Source organism: Anneissia japonica, unplaced genomic scaffold (genome assembly GCF_011630105.1).
Source record: "Anneissia japonica isolate Jap-2015-1 unplaced genomic scaffold, ASM1163010v1 scaffold287919_len575428_cov197, whole genome shotgun sequence".
NCBI classification, from domain to species: Eukaryota; Metazoa; Echinodermata; class Crinoidea; order Comatulida; family Comatulidae; genus Anneissia; species Anneissia japonica.
The window spans coordinates 133,041-146,522 of NW_022718751.1; the positions used below are offsets into that span (position 1 = coordinate 133,041).

General features: G+C 33.0%; 1 protein-coding gene across 1 annotated transcript in view; it reads left to right on the forward strand.

Annotated features, from left to right (window-relative positions):
* Positions 1–6,380: 6,380 nt before the first annotated feature.
* LOC117110596 (kelch-like ECH-associated protein 1B) overlaps positions 6,381–13,482 on the forward strand; it is a 39,845-nt gene continuing 32,743 nt past the window's right edge. The window contains exon 1 of the mRNA XM_033253348.1: positions 6,381–6,799. The gene's annotated coding sequence lies outside the window, so the exon portion shown is untranslated. The remainder of the gene's footprint in view (positions 6,800–13,482) is intronic.

Sequence of the window (13,482 nt, forward strand, 5' to 3'; positions counted from 1 at the left end):
CTCATCATTTTAACCACATCTCATTAAAATATTTCCACTTACACATTGCCGGTAGTAATTGTTGGGGAATTTATTCAGAAGCCTCAACAAAAAAAGGCCTAATACATAAAAACTTTAGCAGTCTTTTCATTCATTTTATTATTTTTGGTTGGCAACAATTTCCGTTATGGAATTGTGAGATGGTCAAGAGGCTCAGACCATAAGGGATCTGGTGAGAGGTCAGGGCTCAGAATGGTACCTTATTTATTTTTATTTAATCTTTTATTTGTAGTAGTTCTTTATAATTTTTTCCCCCTTGGTTGGTGGATACAATTTTGATCAGTCATGCACAATGTGCAGCATTATCAACTGGGGAGTATTCTTATGCATGTAATTTAAGTGCAACCAATTTTATTAAAAATTGTTCACCTTGCATTTGTATTCCTGGGTGAAGAGAGGCAAGGGTAGATGAAGTGTTTTGCCCAAGAACACCAGCAATGAGCATCGGCCCTAAACTCACAAACTTTCCATATACACAGAAATGTATAAATATTTGTTTGTGTTTAATGTTGGAGTTGGTGTTGGATTGTGGCGGTAGTTTTGGGTGGTGTGGGTTGGTGTTGGTGGTAGCTGGTTAAAGTGGAGTAGTAGTAAAACTTTATAATATTCACGAAGCACAAATCAACAAATACAATGCTGTTTTTCATTATGGCCATGAGATACCTTATTTACAATTAACAAATTACACATAAAGGTACATCATAAAAAGCAAAAGTAAAGTGCAGAAATTAAATAAAATAGATACAAAAAATCATTATTAAACAGTACTGTATCATATGCAAAAGTCAAAACAAACATAGACAAAATAAACTATGGAAAAGAAGAAAATCCATTCCACTAAAGTAAACTGTAAATTACAAAAAGAAATGTAAAATATAAATAAAACAAGGCAAGAAAACATCAAAATAGGGATTTATACAACGTTCTTACCATTAAACTCACCACGATGTTGGGAGGAGACGTGATGGTGGTAGTGGTGGTAGAGGCAATTTTGGGTGGTGAAGGTGTTGTTGATTGGTGGAGGCGATGATTATTGAGTTAGATGGTGGAGGTGGTGTTGGATGGTAGAGGTGGTGGTGTTGGTAATGAAGGTGGTAGTGGTAGTTTGTATTTTTTTTTTAACGACTGCAAATCAAAAATCCCACAAAAGTTGCAAATTATACCCTCCTTGTATTCTGTTGATGAAGCATGAAATATGACAATAATAATGTTATCATTAATGATAAAATAATATTATCTGAATATGAGGAAGTTAGGTGTGAGTTTATTTGCATACTTTCCACTTTCCTGAATGCAAAGAAGTGTAACCATGTGGAATCGTTACATTCTACTAGAAGGCTTACAGAGTGACGCAGCCGGAAATCATAATATATAATTGCTTTTGTAAGGAAATACCAATTTTTGTCGACTCGTACAGCAGCCTATTGTACCTCCAAGTTCACCATAAATAGACCGACTTAGCGATCTGAATCACATGATCTAAATTGGGTAACAAACATGAATGATGTGATGACGCCAGTAGACTATTCCAGATCGCTTAGATATGGGGATAATGTCCAAATCTGCGTACTGCGATTAAATTATGATTTATAGGTTGGCTGAAGGTACACAGGGCGTTATGTTGAAGCCTAAAATACTATTTTATACTATACTATGAAATGAGTGTAAAATTTGTTTGCCATTTAATTGATGTTCATGTTGTCAGTGGACCATTGTGTTTAATCCATAAAATTTTGTTTCATTTCATTTATTTATAATAAAAGAAGCTTAATAATCAAAACAAAAATTACAATTGAAAAGTCTCCCTCTAATTAAAGACCCCTCCAATTAAAGACAACTTTTCTGTGGTCCCATATTAACATGTCTTTTGTCTTTATTATTCTAATTAGAGACCAAATATGACAATGGAAACAAACCCATGTCCCAAAATTGGTCTTTTGGAGGGATTGGAGGGAGGCATGTACTACCTAATTTGGTTTGATCCTTATACCCTTATACAGTACTAATGATGATATACAGTATGTTATCCCAATATCATTGGGATAACATACAGTATGTTATCCCAATGATATGTCACATAACCACACTAGTTACTGTGGTAACTAAATAGACTTTTCTACTAAGCCCCGCCTCTTGGATATTAGGGAGCTTTCGATTTGTGCGACGACGCGACGCTAGCACGGAAGCACTCATGCGTGACCGTCTTACCTGGCTTCCTACGTTCTCTGCATACGTAGATTTTGCCAAATTGCGTTCAAGAACCTTAAATTTCTCGCATGCGCAGATGACTTTTAGTGACGTCATTACATTCTAAGTCCTACTGTCGTCGTGCAATCGAAAGCTCCCTAATGTTGCTATGGTCACAAAATGATTGTGTTAAAGCATACGCAAATGTGTGTTTCGGGGGCAACATGTACACTTGTTAGACTCGCATATTCCTGGTACTGTTCTGATTGGTCGGTTGTTAAGCTTGATTGACATTCCGAAAAGGGCCATTGATCAATTGATTCTTATATTTAGCTAGATGCTAAGTTTATCTAAATTCTCCATATCTACTTCGATATCCAACGATACCACATGACCACGCTATTAATTTTTAGAGCCCAATCACACTTAATAGTTACGTTGCCTCAGGGCCACCTTTTTTCAAATGTGAATATTCAATAAATTTTAAGCTGGCCCAGAGCTGACCTAATAGTCCGACTTTAAAGTTGGCAAAGTTCCCGCAATGCAGAACAGACGCTGTGAGTTGGACATGGTTAAGGTGGCCCTGGGCCGATTTAATGGTTTAGAAGTTACATGTATAGATGCTAAGTTTATCTCTATTTCGATATCCAGCATCTCTATTTAAGTATGTTGCTTTTGTGTAAAGCAATATTTATATACTGGCAGTGTCATGGGATCAGATTTTGAGGAATGAGCTCGACATGCAAAAATATCAGCTCCCTGCAAAATTTGCCTAGTCATGGCACAGTATGTTTTTGTACACAAACTAGTACATTCAGTATAGAGGGAACGATCAAGGTGGGGATGGGGCACTAGAGCCCCTCTCCCTCATAAAAAGAGATTAATATGTGTTAGCAAGGAATTCTATAATACTATGGTAGTCTAGGCTATATTATATACAGTACATTATTATTGAATTCAGCCCAATGTTCACAATGGACCACAGTGGCCTTTTGTATAATTATCAAGGTCATATAATGGGTAAATATAAATATGTAGAGTATAGGCCTAAGGTAATTCGTGCTTAAGCCTAGCTGTTTCCTTCCGGGGTATACCGATGTGGTTGATGTCTCATTTTTAATGTTTGGAGGAAAATGAGGAAGTGATCACTTTGTGTAGAGTTATTCAAAAGAAATTAGTTGTTAAACGGAAATCCTCGCATTATGCAACCGATCAGTTTCAAATTAATATTTATCTGACACATGCAGACGCTTTTGAAATGTTTATAAATTTGAAATTCTATACACATAGGTTTGCCAACAATGCAATGATTTTGAGAACATCACAGATTTGTTTATGTGCTACTATAACAGATCTACACTAATTGCATTATTACATTATATAGAAAAAGGGGATGATGACAGGATTTCCCCATTATTATTTATAAATCTAAGATGCCACCACACACGAAAAAGTAATTTCAGAAATTTGCGGATAGGGGGGTGTCTGATAAGTCCCATAGTAGGATCTAAACCAAAGAAGTGACATTGGCAATAAGAGGTCTGATTTGATATACAGTATTTGATATCCTAATAAAAAAAAAGATATACAGTAGAACCAAGAAGCACAGAGGCAAACGTTATTATCTGGGATAAGACGAGACTTTAATTTTATACCTTGTGTACATTAGCAAACCCTCTGACCGCCAAAAATGGTGATTTTAAATAAAATCTCCGACATTACTACACAGTTTAATTCTTTGATAAAATTTTATTTTTATTTTCTCTCCATAGAAGGTTTTGGCAAAATCATTTTACTAAATTTGCAAACAAAATTTTATTTTTATTTGTTTTTTGGTTTTTTTTTCTTTGCCCTCTTTCTGATGATATTAAAAAAATAAGTTTGTGAAACAAGGTATAAAAAAATGCCTTTTCTAACCTTCTACATCTTAACACGGGACTTTCCAGATAGCTTCAATACTTGTTGGACATAATGGATAGGCATATCCGAGTTATAGTCCATAAAATAATATACACTTTGCTATCTATGATAATAAATGGACTTATCACAATGTTGATCTAAAGACTAAGTCATCATTACGTAAATGTTTCAAACTAGTTCCCAATGATCATTAATAACCTAAAAAATTCCCAACAAGGATAAGTACAATTGGATTTGAATTAGAAATCAATTTTTTATGAAATGGAATTCATGTTTTCTATGAAGAGAAACAATTGCTACTCCTAACAGTGAAATATTCTAGTACGGTATGTTATGCTATAGCAGATCTGGCCTTGACCTAAAGCAGTGGAATCAATATCTATGAATGTTAACACTAGCATATCAGCTTCAGACTTGTAATGTAATAAGAAATATAACGTTTTATTGTTAATATGATAATTGTAGTGTCATGCTTTGCTTGGCTGTACTTGCATTAAAATTGGCACAATAGATGAAACAGTCAATGGATAATTATAATAATAATGAAGGTAGAAATGTATTATAGGCCTATATTATATATATATCGGTAGGCTATATCTACTGTATCTAAATTCTTATACTTTAAGAATTAAGAAAGATGCAATCAGTGGAACTATAAAAATGAGCAATAGTGTCTGTCTAAAGGCCAACTCAGCCTTAACATATTTTATATTTCTTTTTTGAAAACATTTAGAGATACAGGCAGCTCATTAATATCAACATTGTACTTATTGCAGGTTATGGCCTACTGAGGGTCCGATTCAAGAGGCCACCTACAGTCTTGGTGAGGGACTTGAAATAAAATACCATCTAGTGGGGTTTAGGATGGCCCAAATTTTTGTTAATTTTTTTTGATTGGCAAATTAATATTTTATCTATTGACCTTGTGGCATCAGATGATGGGTGTCCATGCTTGCCTGATGGGAGAAGCTTAAAGTTTTAAAAGAAATATTTAATTTTTGAATATCTTGGTATTATAAACATTTTATTTACTGTTTTATAATGGTTTTTGTAGTAAATACAGGTTTCCCTCTAATTAACTCCCTGCTCTAATTAAAGACCACCTCCAATTTAGGAACATTTTTCTATGATCCCAAATTAACAAATGTCTTTTATCTTTATTATTCTAATTTTTAGAGACCAAAGCTGCTAAAGACCATGTAAACCCCAATCCCAGAGGTGGTCTTTAATTGGAGGGAGACCTGTCATAATTTTAAAGATGTATTGTCCCATGCTAAATACCAAAAAAATCATTAAAATATTTAAAAAAATTAACTTGCCCATTTTGAAGTAACATAAAAGTTATCAACTTAAACATAGAAGTTAGTGTACAGTATTTAAAAAATATCTACCCATCATTTACAGCGAAAAATGATAGAAACACTTCCAGTTACTGGAAGTGTTTTAATATTTTTATTATAATTTTTTGGGTTTAAAAATTAGGGTACACATTTTTAAAATTCAATAATTGTTTTGCACAAATTAATAATTTATATGCTATTACAATATGAGCAAGTTTTTTTCAAAATTATTTTTTAAGATTTTTTAAAATTAGCAAGGGACAATACATCTTTAATCAGTGAAACAAAAACATTCAGGGTATCTTTTTAAATGAGCAATTCATTTTTTTTTATTGAACTTGCCACTTCATCCCCCCCTTCCCCCTCCAATACGATTTTATCATTGACTGATACCTGTAGGTATACTTTAAAATGTGTGTGTTATGTAATAATGACTAATAATTATTCCTGACCTTATATATATATTTATATATATATATAATATAAATCAAGGAAGCCGTTAACACTGTTAAATCATATATAAATCATCAAAGAAAGGTAAATACAGTGTTCGAATAAAGGACTTAATAAATACATCGTGTAGCATAGCTCTCAACGAATGTAGTCCTGTAAATAAATGAATAAAGAAATTGTGTAATAAAATGCCTCTGGCCTGTCTCTTATACACGTTCAGATTCAATATTATTATTACCCAATTACAATGAGACTAAAAAGAAACCTTGACCCTGGAGGCATACCTTGACTGTATAGAGCACATTTGTATTATTTGTTAAAATGAAGGAGGATTAAATATTATACCAGGTTTTAACCTCACAATTATTTCATCATCCCTGTGCTGTTAATGGTATGGCCCTCTAGCAACAAACACAATAGGTTATTTTTTGTTAGAGATGACTGTGCATAATTCCAATTGTGAAGGTCACACATAGGCAGTCACCTTCTTTGATTATCATGTTAGCCACTAAGTGAGAGCACTTAAATCCAGAAAATATTGAAATGGTTAAAGAATTCATCTACTTTCTGTTTTCAACCAATCTTCTTCACTCATAATCAATCATCAGTTGTTCATTACTGTGTTTTATAGAATGTGACGCTGTGACTGGGCGACAGGGAGCAGGCTGATTAAACTACTACTACTACTGTACATGTATTTAACAACAGTCTAGCAGGATTCTATAACATACGTTTCCTACTATCTAAGGTTTACATTGATACTATTTAAGCATGATGACGGTGTTATATATTGGCAGGCGAATTTGATTTTGAAAATGATGTTGTACATCAAAATGGAGTGGACTATTTGACAGATGCTGGTAAGTGTGTTGTGTTGCAATCAAAATGTTCCTATTTCAATGATGTCTGAATGAGTCATTGGTCTTTTCCAAGAGTAGTGTTTTTGTTTATTAAGACTACAATGCTGCGTTGGTGTAAACACCACCAATAATTATAGGATGTTTATATGTAACTATGTATGTAGCTCTGCTGTTACTCTCTCTTAGTTGTAAAATCAATTTTTTCTTGAATTCAAGAACATAATAATTTTGTCACTTTACTGATTATGAATCAGGAATTTCCAGTATTTATTTCTTGTTCATAATGATTAAGGTCATGTGTCATGGATTTTTGGTAAAAAATAATATATTTGCAGAGGATAAATTTCATTTCTACTTGCATTAGATTTAAAATAAGAAATACATAGATTTGTTTATGGTGTGTCCTGGTAACCTATTGTAAAATAATATAAAAATTCATTGTTGTTTAACCATGAAAGAGGTATAAACCCAGGCTGTATTGTAAGGCCTGCACAGGGAATACAGTGTATCCTCCGCTCAATTTTAGGCCTAGAAACCTGTTATTTCAGATATAATAAGGGCCAACTTGCACACAAGTTTTGCCAAAAATTAGGCTTTGACTTATTAATGACCAATGAATTTTGACATGTACAGAAGTTACAATTCTATGAGCCTATTTTTATAGCGGTTTTCTGTGCAAATTTGAGCTACTGTAGTTTTTGAGGTGTCATCTATGCATTTAAAATACTTTACAGTAAGGGTATAAGCCTTCAAAATCATACATGAAACAGTCATTTAATAGGCGTGTGTCAGTGTATTCATATTATAAGTAAATGTAGATAGTTACATAGAGAATGTAGAATACTGTACATCTTTGATATAAACCCTTTAAGAGAACCGGAAGAAATATTAAAGTAAATATGAAGGTATGTGAATAAGGTGGTAATAGTATGACCAATTAAGATTTAATTCATATCTGGCTATTATTCTTGTTCTGAATAAGAGTACTATTTCCTGTAAGTTATTAGATTTATTATACTTTGATTTGATTATTTTTTTTAAAACTTTATTATTTATATGTAACAGTATCCAAGAGGTTCCAAATCTGTATTAATGTAATTGAAGAAATATAATTTTGTGTCTTTTGTGTCTACTGTACAAAAACTATTGTCGGGGTAGTATAATCTGATAAAAAATGACAAGAATACGAGGCTTTATTCTGACTAAAATAACTTTGCATCATAGGGTGAGGATTGTACAGTATTTAGAGGTCCTACTGATACATCTGCATCTTGAGGTAGGGAAATTACTTACTAACAATACATCCTAATGATCCACATACTGTACCCCCAAATTTAAATTTAAATAATGAAATTTCCTAACACATCTAATTACATTTTGGTACGTGTGATGATGCCCATCACAAGCTGACTACAGGAGACTATTGATAACATACACATTTTTAAGTAAAAGCATGCAAATATCATGAATTAGCAGAAGATAAGTTGGTTTCCGGGAGACACCGCGACTCTTGCGAGACTTTGAACCCCTGCGTTACACTACAAGTACACTTAACCAAGTATGTTTAATGATACTGAAGAAACTTAACACACATAAATAGGCCTATTCTAAAACTTTGGTGCATACTACTATACAATACATTAGCTCAGTGTTGGCCGACAAATTTGACCACGTTCAACGTGATACCTCATTTGACACAACACGAGTAATGCAGACCATCATTGGAAGTCTGAGTTGATTGTAGTTGAAAAACGATCCGACGTCGCTGTCTTAATGGAATCACATTGGCTGCTGACACAGTGTGGGCTTTTGTCTTAAAAGACTAAAAGTTGGGATGTTTTTGGTTTTTCTTTAGTAAGAAATATTGAACCAAGACCTTAGGATGAGAAGGCTTATTTTAGGAGCTGTAGTCTTTTCTGTGCTATCTCAATTCATCCTGAAAATTTAATTTCAAAATCCAATAAAATTAGCCACTTGTAATTATATTTAATAAGCATAAAATAAATAATTAATTTTAATTAAAATTTATTATTAGACATTATTAGAAACAAACAAATCTAAAAAAGCAATCATTGTGATAGATCACAATCACAATATGGGTTTAATAATGGTATTTGCAATTATAATATATAACAATAATACTCTTGTGTATAACTTCAATGTGTCAGCTGTGTAGACTACTATATGATATTACTTAGTTTTGTATTTTCATGCATGTCTTTACCTTTGACCTTCCATTAATACTATATTTAGGGCCTACTCCTTCCTGTGTTGAGAGTTGGTTGGTTTTCAATACCATTGACCAAATTGTATCTTCTCAAACTTTAATTCATTCTAACAGGGAAGCTGTTAAAACTATTAACTGTTCACTGTTCAAATTACTCATGATTGAATTAATAGTAATGTTGTGTGCAGCAGTGTCTAATTTTGAGAGAAGATGAGTATGGGAAACTGATATTAAAGCTTAGGGTGGTAGTCATTTTGAGGCTAATACATAAACGATTTTGTCAATAGATACTTCTCTAGCATCCAGCAGCAAGAACACTGACTTTATAGGACAGAATGATGCTTTGTAAACTGCTGTAAGTTTCTTCATGAGGCTTAGTAAGTGGAGCTGTTTTTCCTGGTATCATGTAGGATTTGAACCCAGGACCTGAGATTGGAAGAAGCCAATCAACTTAATTACTAGCCTACATCAAACCTACCTGTAATACAGACTGTAATGTGATCAGTGGCAAATTGAGGAATTTGAAATAGAGGGGACCCAGGGAGGGACTTCCACAGATAGAGGGTCTGTACCATCTCAGCCCCACCGTGGTTGGGACTGAGGTTAGAAAATTTTTAATTCTGGTGCATCTAGATGGCCGGAAACGGAACTCTTAAGACTAAAAAATTTAATATAATTTTCTTTTCCTGTTCTTTTGTTTTTGTTTTTGTTTTTTTTTTATATTGAAAAATTTGGGTGGCCTAGGTCGGCTGGGCCCCTTGAATCTACCACTGATGATGTTTAAGCATATTGCAAATTTACTTCTAACATAATTGGGATCAAATAAAATACTATATTTTGTAGTATTTCCAGAATTCTACTCAAGATTAATTTTCATCTAAATCTTTTAAATTTTTCTATTCATCATTTCGTCAATGAAATATTTCATTAATGGAATTTGTATTCATACTAATATTTTTTTTTCTTTTATCTCTGGTTATTTTCCTAAAGGCATTTTCTTCTAGATTCTTCCTCACCTGTGTGTTGCAAATCAGTCTTTATAGTAGTCATAGCCTGTGTGTAATTTATCATGTACATTAAGTATAACCAACTCAGTTGAGATTCAGTGACAGTACAGTATTAACATATTACAATTCAAATGTAGACTAGGCACATGAATATAGACATCTGTGCTCTCTTTCTAGAGAGCTTAGATGTAGTAACTAGTGTATACAGCGGGGGCCTATCATTTGTTTTTTATTTTTATTTTTTGTTTCACTTCTTGTATTTTATTTCATTATCATTTAATATACAACACCCTCTAATTCTAACTTGTGGCAGTATGGGTTTTTCGAAAAAAAAAAAAATTTTAATCCAGTTTTTGAATTCTGTTAATGGCCTACAATTATTTTTTGACTTCATGTAGGTAAATATTATAATTTTTATTTTTTGAAATTTAGTCTAAATTATATTCACACAAATGTTGTTGGATAAATTAGTGTAACGCTGATTAACACACTCTGGTTTACGTTAATTTTCGTTGTCAACAAAGTCTATTTTGCGAACCTGTCGAATGAAAATAATACTCAACGGAAAATTGTAGTCAACGACATGAACCAGTCGAATATGCCCATTGTTTCACTTAAAATAATAAGGATGATATATAGTAGTCTCAAAAAGTGAGACTAGGTACAGTATGTCTGTTGGGAGAGAGCTGCTGTAGTATAACAGCTGTATGCCTCCATTACAATATACAGTATATTGCAATTACCTATTTTCTTACTCCCAATTTTTATTCACATTCACGCCTACCTATGATTTGCACAGATGGTTGTGGTAGAATATCAGTCATCATGTATTGTATTATTGTGCTCATTAAAGGGGTTTATGACTTGGTTCCAGCTTATCATTAGTATCATCTCTAGGCAGGCTTCCTTGGAGTTGGTTCATTGACACCGGCATACAATATTTTATTGCTGCTGCAACAGTAGCCAATAACAATCTCCTATTGCTGTAAAAACCATAAAGGATTTGGATTTGAAATGGTCCAAAGGTCAGCTAATATTTAAGCTTTTTTTTTTATAAAGTTAACGAAAGATAACTAATCAAAAGGGTTTAACACAATTGAGGATCTTGTACAACTTGAGAGATTTGTTGATAGTAAGTATCATTGGAATGCTACGAGTTGACTTACCTCACTATTTTTTTATGAGTTTATGAGTGTATCATTTTGTAGAAATTTAAATGGTTTAAAATTGTTTCTCTTGTTTTAAAATGTTTGTAATATTGTATATTTTGAATGCAATATTGCATTCAAAATATACAAAAAAAAACTTTTGTCCTTGAAAACTTGACTATCAACTACAGTAAGGGCCTGTTTCTACTGGAAATCGCTTTTTCAAAAAATCGCTTTTATTCTCACAGTAGAAACGGGACCAGTTTAAAGAAAGTGATTAAAAAAAATCGATTAAAGACACGCAATGTATAGCGTGTTTGAACGGCAAATAACCGATTTTGGCTGTGCACCTTTTAGCTGCAACACAAAAAAAACGATTATCAGGTAAAATGTGACCTCCAGGTCAATCACTGCAAAGACTAGATCGTATTAGGCGCGAACTTTCAAAAAAATTTGTCCTCTTGTTCATGTCCTAGGCCTACAAGCTAAAAACGTCAACAAACATGAGGAGTGATGAATTCGTTTTGTAATTATTTTGTGTGGGATGGAAAATATTGCGCCCAGGACTCTCCGCTCTTTTGGGCCTACCGTTGTCCTCGTTCATAATTGTGCCGATGAGCACAGCCGAAAACATTTGCCTTCTCACCCCACATCGTATCTTACTCCTCGTCATCATGACAGGAATGATAAAGATACTATCCTATACAGTTAGGAAAATAACGTGTTGTATAAACAAAATGGTGATGTAATTTCTGTCACGAAAACCGATTTTCGAAAAATCAAAAATGCAGTTGCAACGCCAGCAGGCTGTCTGGTGCTCATTAAAAAAAATGGTTTTAAAAAATCGATTATTTTGTGTTTATCAGTAGAAACACACCGTAAGTGTGAGTTTTAGGAGTCCAAATTTTTATTTTTACACTACAAATCTTCACAGTTCATTTAGTGATGTTTATATTAATTGGTTAATGATGGTAACTTCCTACACACTTACTGCTAACTGTAAAGTACAGTATTTGTAATCCACAATGATAGTTATAAAGTAATGGTTATCATATTAATGATAATAGAAGCAATAATGAGTTTTTTTTAATGGTTAGTATTTCATCTTGAGGTATATTTTTTTTTAAATTATCAATTAAAAAAAAGATTTTATTATATTTATTTTTCATTTTATAGTTGTTTTTTTCATATAGCAATGCAGTCGATCCTGCATTTAACATACATTTCAAGCCCCAGACTGTAGCTGTAAATTGAATGAATTAAATTTGAGGTCAATCTAAGGTCAAATCATAAAAAGGCTTATCTACAGTATCTCCATGTGATGCAGACTCAATATACCTGTAGTATGCCGTCCTCATCCAATTTATGCAAAACGCATATGTTGCATAACTCATCCGTTGTGTAAATAATACTAATATTTTTAATATAAATATCCATAGTGTAGGATAGTATAGCTTTGTTTAGTCTATTGTAAACAACATGTATAGAGCCAATAATTATAATGTCAGTTATTATTATTATGTCAGAATGCAGACTCTACACATTTAATTTTAAAATGTACGAGTTCTGAAAGTTCAGCTAAAATGTATGCCGTGTTGGATTCAAAAGACTGCTAGTAAAGTACAGAATGTTTCAGTTGTAACAGAAGCCAACTGCCATCATTTATCATACTATACCCATATTTGTGTATGCAACGAAAACAGGCTTGAATTTCTCTAAACAGGCCAGCTTCCTGCAGAAAAATTAGCTTGCATGGACGAGTACATTTGAACTGAAATCATGATTAAATGTTAGTGTACCATAATTGTTATATTTTTTGATTCAGGAAGACACTGTATCTTGCCAAGATACGCTGCGGCTTTCAAGTTGTATGTAAACAAGGGTGGAGTGATCCAATGACTGCACACTTACACTGGGTTCTCCATAACTGAGGCCTTCTCTTTTAACAATTTTACATACATAGATTTCATTCCAAGTGAATGTTTACATAGAGTATAAAAACAAAAAATGTAAATTCTGAAGACTTGGAACCCATGTAATAAAAATCGAATATATGTTTTTTTATTGGAATCGGCAATTTATAGAGACGCATTTGTAGGAAAACGTGTTCCTTTGTGACAATACAATCAATTTGCTTATTTACATACATGTGTGATGATGAGAATCGTTTTCTCGAAACATGTTTGTTATACGGTCGGGCTCAATGAGTCCGCGATCACGATTGTGGTGTTTTTACTTATACGAAATTTTGGTGGCATTATTTATGAACAATCATTATCAATGTAGACTATTGACCTGATC